Genomic DNA, 6,772 nt, shown 5'->3' on the forward strand with positions numbered 1-6,772 from the left:
TATGGAAAATTATGTACATAATGACAAATTGTTCGAAGTAATTACGAGTGAAGGAGATTAGTCTTGTTCATTTGATGTTCGTAGATCAACCAAAAATATTTGCAGATGTCACCTGTTTACTCAACGACATGAATATTTCGCTCAGCAATGTCGGGGAGACAAACAAATTGAGATTCTGTTGGGAGCTTATGTTGCAGACAAATATACAGGGAGAATATATCAGTTACAGTGCTTTCTCGTAGCAGTTGAAACTTTGCTAGGTCTTATGGGTGCCGGAAGTTGTTTCTAATTTGGGTACAACTATGATTTCATTTCCACTATTTGTTGGTAATTCTTCTATAGCGAAATTCTGAGAACTTGTTATTTAAAAAATTTTTTGCTTACTTGGAAATCCAATGAAATTTATATATTTGAGGTCATGTGAATAAAAATAACCAATTACAGCCACATTACACTGATAACGGATCACATGGAGAAGATAAACGAAATTATCGAGTCAAATACAAATACACCCAGAAATACTGTGTACAGTAAGAAATTTGTTTGCAAAGCTTTTATGGACTTTTGCAGTATTATAGAGATTATGAATACGTTTAATTTTTCGAATTGTTCATTTACTAATTGTACCTTTAAATAAATAATTTTGTTTTTGTATTTATTTCAAAAAATACAAAAAATTTTCAGTAGTAATTGCACTCTTCTTAAAGTGCCTATCCGTTCCGGATGTTGACTTTGTTTACCGCAGCGCGGAACAGTTCAGTGGTAGTCGTGTTATTTCGTAGTTCGTAGTTCGTGGTAGTCGCAAATTTTGAAGCCAGGAAATGCGTCTTCTTCCCGGTCCTCTTCCACCATTTACCTTCCCTTGGAGAATCAGTTGGAGAAGGCCGTAACGTTCTTGATTTCTCATTACATGTCCTAGACATTCTAATTTTTTTGAGTAATTGCACGAGTTCTCTAAAATTATCGATTTGTTTCCCGAGTGGCACTTTATTGACAGTTTTAATGTCTGAAGGGGAGTGAAATTATGTCAAAGTGTCACAAGGGCAACAAGTCGATAATAATTTTAGAGATCGAGTGTAATTCGCTGAGATTATTTCATGAATAAAACTGTCTTTTTAAATAATTTTGAAAATTTTATTGATATCTTCATCTGAATATTTGCTAAACCTGTTTCTTGGTGTTCTCTGTGACAAGTTGTAAAACATTAATTGTCAATAATGTCACTGAATGTTCATTTTTGCGTAGTTACGAAGGGCATCTGACATTATGCTTGACGACGGGATATTATCAAAAATTATCGCTATAATTTTTGTTTCTGTAGCTTTCTATTGGTTATAATGTCCTATGGATGAAATAATCTTCGGAATAACCCTCCAACATTGATAAATCCTCATAAATGTAATAACAATTGTCTCAGGCTTGTTGCTTATTGGAAACTGTTTCCAAGCAACAATCTTTTGAAATATGTTATTAAATTTTTTTGCACAATTATCAATGTCCTCGGGTTATTACTACTGATTACAGACCCTGTAGAAAAATTGACACGAGAGGTGATGGGCCCCAACAAAAAGTAGAAGTTGATGAAGAAGAATCGAGCAAAATAGAAAAGTCAGTTCAGGTGATAATAGAGGTGACAGGCTACTCAGTTGCCTGTCACCTCTTATAACACAGTGACCTAATTAATTGACCCACTTACCATCTGTGGGAGTCATATGTTGCCCTAAAGCCGCATCCATAGGAATTTTATCCATCCTTTGGATTTTAGGATGTTTATATTTATATAAGACTTTTAGTCTATTTGTAAAAGGTTTCAACCTTTGTATTTTTGGGTGGCTCACCATGTGCTTGTTACACTGATGATGCTCTTGTTACAGAGCGAAAACGTTTTGTTTATATGTTTGTAGCCCTATAGGGGCTTTTTAAACTAATATACCTTTTACCAAGACAAAATTTTTTATTAAATTTTACTTGTAATTTAATGGTATACAGCCAGCTACAGGAATTTCTTCCTTGTGGATATTTGTACCAAGGTAAGTTAGCTTAAATCGACCTATTTTAATCTAAGGAATCTAAGGTTAAGCTATGGCCCATTCTTTACCAAACACCCTGTACATAGTTTTTGAAGAGATGGTATTAAATTGTGTGTGTTTACTATGGAAAATAAGAGTAAATACTATAAGCATTCTATAAGTGTTGTTTAGTACGATTGTGTTAAAGTACAACCATTAAAACCCCCAATAAAGTATTTATTAGATTACCAGTCGATAAGCAACGGCGTTTAAAGTGGTTGCGTACATGCGGAAAGTACATTAAAGTCATTTCAGTTCATTCCCAAAGTCTTCATTTATGTGAAAAACATTTGTATTTAATGTAAAGTAAAAACATGTAAGTATTTATTATTGTCTGTTGTCTGCTTAATAGTTTTTTTAATAAATCAAGTGTATTTTAAACAAAAAGAAAATATAACTTTTGGTATGTTATGGTAAATGTACATTACAATATTTATCTATAAAATATTTTTCTTGAACTGTTTTTACTATAAAATTAAAATAAACTAATCATAATAATAACGATTTATGTTTATAATGGGTAAGTTATCATACTGCCCTTTAGAAAAACCCTCTTCGGTCATTTAAAAAAAAATGTCTTAAAAAACACTCAAATATTATGAAATATATAGTTCACAGCAACTATCTAAAGATTTATAAAATTAAGTATTTTCAATGGGAAATCAGCCACAATTTTACTAAAAAATCAATTTATTAACGTTTCGAAGCCCAAATCGGGTTTCGTTGTCAAAATACAAAATACTATTATAAAATAAACAAAAATGTTGTTGCTAAGTAAAAAATTCTTCTAATAATTTATTTAATCTGACTCATTTATATTGGCAATTCAGACGTATATTATACATTTTAAAGTAGAAGACTATAAAATGATATCGCCAATATTTATGAGTTGCGTTCCTGGGACGACTTTACTAAAAGATAGTTCATTCGATTACATGAAATCAATCCCAACTCAAGAATATACGTCACAAAAAAATCATAGCATGTGATCTGTCTTTAAAAAGACAATCAAATGCAACGATGACAGTAAAATTCTCGCGTTAGAGATTCCATAGTAAATCACGAGGGAAAACCAGGAAAAAAACCTCGTGATACTATCCCGACATCGTAAGTATTTGGTCTTACATTTAATTTACCTTCAAAAAACTAATACCAAATTCTGACTTTAATATGTTTAAATTATAAATAATATTAATAATACATAGATATACAATAAGTAATACTAAAATATAAAATTTGTATTAACTCGATATGTTATTGACTTAATAATCGTGGTATTTTCTTTCTATTGACTTCCTCTTTCAGTATGGGTAACCACATCCTACTGCATTCTACCGAGGAATTTGTGACACAATTGGTTTCGTTTAGCATAATTAGAGCCGCTTCTTTGATTTTTCTCTTTTTACTATCTGATTCTTTCAGGACTATACTTGAATCTCTCCACTGAACTCTAATGTTCATTATCCACTGAAGGACGTGGACCATGGACCAAGAGGATAAATCTGATTCTGATTTTAATTAATTAAACATATATCAAATCTCATAATCATGAATTCAAAAAAGAAATTAAAAATTATTCAGTGGAATATTAGAAGTATCAATTCAAACAGGGAAAACATAACGAACTTCTTCATAACGAAATCCTAAATATGGCTCTATGTTCTACTTGGGGTGTCATACAAGATTGTGGAAATAGCAACCATTTCCCCACCTTTGTCATAATAAACAATGAGTTTAACAAAAATGATAGCATCTATACACAAACATACAAAATGAGAAATATCAAAAGAGCAGACTGGTATACATTCCACACTGGAATGATAACAGGAATGCTTGATTTACCGGTAAACTCTAATTACAATGAGTTTTTGAAGGTAGTTAATCAAGTAGCAGATAACTCAATTCCCTATAAAAACTGTAGAACACAGGGTAAACCTTCAAATCCGTGGTGGGATGAAAAATGTTCACTTTGGATCAAAAGCCGCAAACAGGCAATTCAAAACTTTAAACAATCTGTTTCCTTAGAGAACTATATAAACGCTAAACGTATAATCGCCCAAACTAAACGAAACCTCAGAATTAAAAAAATAAATAAATTCATTAACTTCTGTGAATCATTAAATAAGGAATCTAACACTACCTATGTTTGGAATAAAGTTAAAAAATTCTCAAATAACAAAAATTACGGCCAGACATTTCATAACCCCGCAGATAACATTAAAACAGAAATTCTACAGAACATGTCTGCAGTTTTTATTGATCCAAATTTTGAGCTTGACGATATAAACGAGCAAGTTTCCCCTTTTACAATCTGGGAACTTAATAATGCTGTAAATAATAAAAAAATTCGGCACCAGGTATGGACGACATTCCTTACCTTATGATAAAACATCTACCACTACAAGCTAAACATTTTCTGTTGAACATCTACAATAATTGTCTAAATGGTGACAACCTGCCTGAAGATTGGAAAAACCATAATGTTATAAATATCTTAAAGCCACACAAAAATCCACTCTTAGCCAGTAGTTTCAGACCAATAGTTTTATCCTCATGTGTGCTTAAAACATTAGAAATATTAATCAAGAATCGCCTAGATTGGTCCTTAGAACATAACTGTTCATTCACCAACCATCAGACAGGTTTTAGAAAAGGTAGAGGCACTGCTGACAACTTGACCCTCCTTCATTCCACAATTGTGGAAGCCTTTGAATCCTCCCAATCGGTTTTGGCCATCTTTCTTGATATCAAAGCAGCATATGATAATGTCAATATATACAAACTTTATAGCAAACTAAAACTTCGAAATATTCCATCTGCAATAAATAATATTGTAAAAATTAATAACCATTTTCAATTTCGTTGCAAAACGAAAACACAGCCGAACCATATTCTAGTCCAATCAGAGAGTGCTGCAAGCACCCCTACCGGTTTCGAAACTTATTAGTCTCTCATCAGGAGGCACATATGCTGCTCTCCCTGATCCAACCAAAACAAACCCCAGCGTGCAGTCCCGGATTGCAACGAACGAAATGGCATAGATGCCCTAGCGGCAACTGCTAGCAAAAAGACTAAGTTTTCACTCTAATGGCATATAAAACAACATAATGCCATTCTACATCCCACCAGAATGAAAACAATGGGAACCTTCTCTGGTTACACCTCCGAGGCTTCTACAATTTGCAAGCCATACGGATGCTGAGACTAAGGAAGATGAGGGAATTCTACAATTTACAATTCACGTCCCATCTGCTCAGCGCGGTAAAGGTCCAACGAGAATGGTTCCCTTCATACTCCACACAGAGTAAATGTAAATCAAAAATGAATAACCATTTTCAATTTCGTTGCAAAACGAAAACACAGCCGAACCATATTCTAGTCCAATCAGAGAGTGCTGCAAGCACCCCTACCATTGGCATTATGTTGTTTTATATGCCATTAGAGTGAAAACTTAGTCTTTTTGCTAGCAGTTGCCGCTAGGGCATCTATGCCATTTCGTTCGTTGCAATCCGGGACTGCACGCTGGGGTTTGTTTTGGTTGGATCAGGGAGAGCGGCATATGTGCTTCCTGATGAGAGACTAATAAGTTTCGAAACCGGTAGGGGTGCTTGCAGCACTCTCTGATTGGACTAGAATATGGTTCGGCTGTGTTTTCGTTTTGCAACGAAATTGAAAATGGTTATTCATTTTTGATTTACATTTACTCTGTGTGGAGTATGAAGGGAACCATTCTCGTTGGAACTTTACCGCGCTGAGCAGATGGGACGTGAATTGTAAATTGTAGAATTCCCTCATCATCCTTAGTCTCAGCATCCGTATGGCTTGCAAATTGTAGAAGCTTCGGAGGTGTAACCAGAGAAGGTTCCCATTGTTTTCATTCTGGTGGGATGTAGAATGGCATTATGTTGTTTTATATGCCATTAGAGTGAAAACTTAGTCTTTTTTTAAATAATATTGTGTTCAAAATTTTACAGAACAGACTTTTATATTCAAGATCTAATGATGGTGACTTTTTGGGACCTTTCATGGCAACTAAGGGGCTACCTCAAGGTTCTCCCTTAAGTACCATTTTGTTTAATATTTATATAGCAGAATAATTGTTTTGTATTATCAATAATGAAGTTAAAATATGTGGATATGCAGACGACTTGGTTTTGTATATTAAGGGATATGATATCCAAAGCATGGTAAGTAAAATAAACAAAGAATTGGAAAACACATTACACTGGCTTGCAGAACATGACTTCCTTGTCCAAAGACAAATGTGAAGCTGTATGGTTCACAAAGGGTAGGCGAAGAGATAATCTAACAGAAATCAAAATCAACAACACAACCATTCCTCTAAAAAATGAAGTGAAATTTCTAGGCATATTTTTTCATAAGCATCTATCATGGGACTTACATGTTGACAATATTATAATCAAGGCAAAGAAAAATATTAACATCCTACGTGCAATATGTAGAGTCTGGTGGGGAGCTGACCCACGAACACTCCTAATGGTTTTTAATGCCTTGATCAGATGTCACCTCGATTATGGTTCCTTCCTATTCAACCCAATATCACAAAAATGCAACAACAAACTCAATGCAGTATTTTTTGAGGGACATAAGATATGTTTGGGGTGCATGAAGTCTACACCAAATTTGGTAGTCTTGGCAGAGTCTGCCCAAATGGACCTAGAACATAGAAGATTATTGATAGC

This window comes from Diabrotica virgifera, chromosome 1 (assembly GCF_917563875.1).
Source record: "Diabrotica virgifera virgifera chromosome 1, PGI_DIABVI_V3a".
NCBI lineage: Eukaryota > Metazoa > Arthropoda > Insecta > Coleoptera > Chrysomelidae > Diabrotica > Diabrotica virgifera.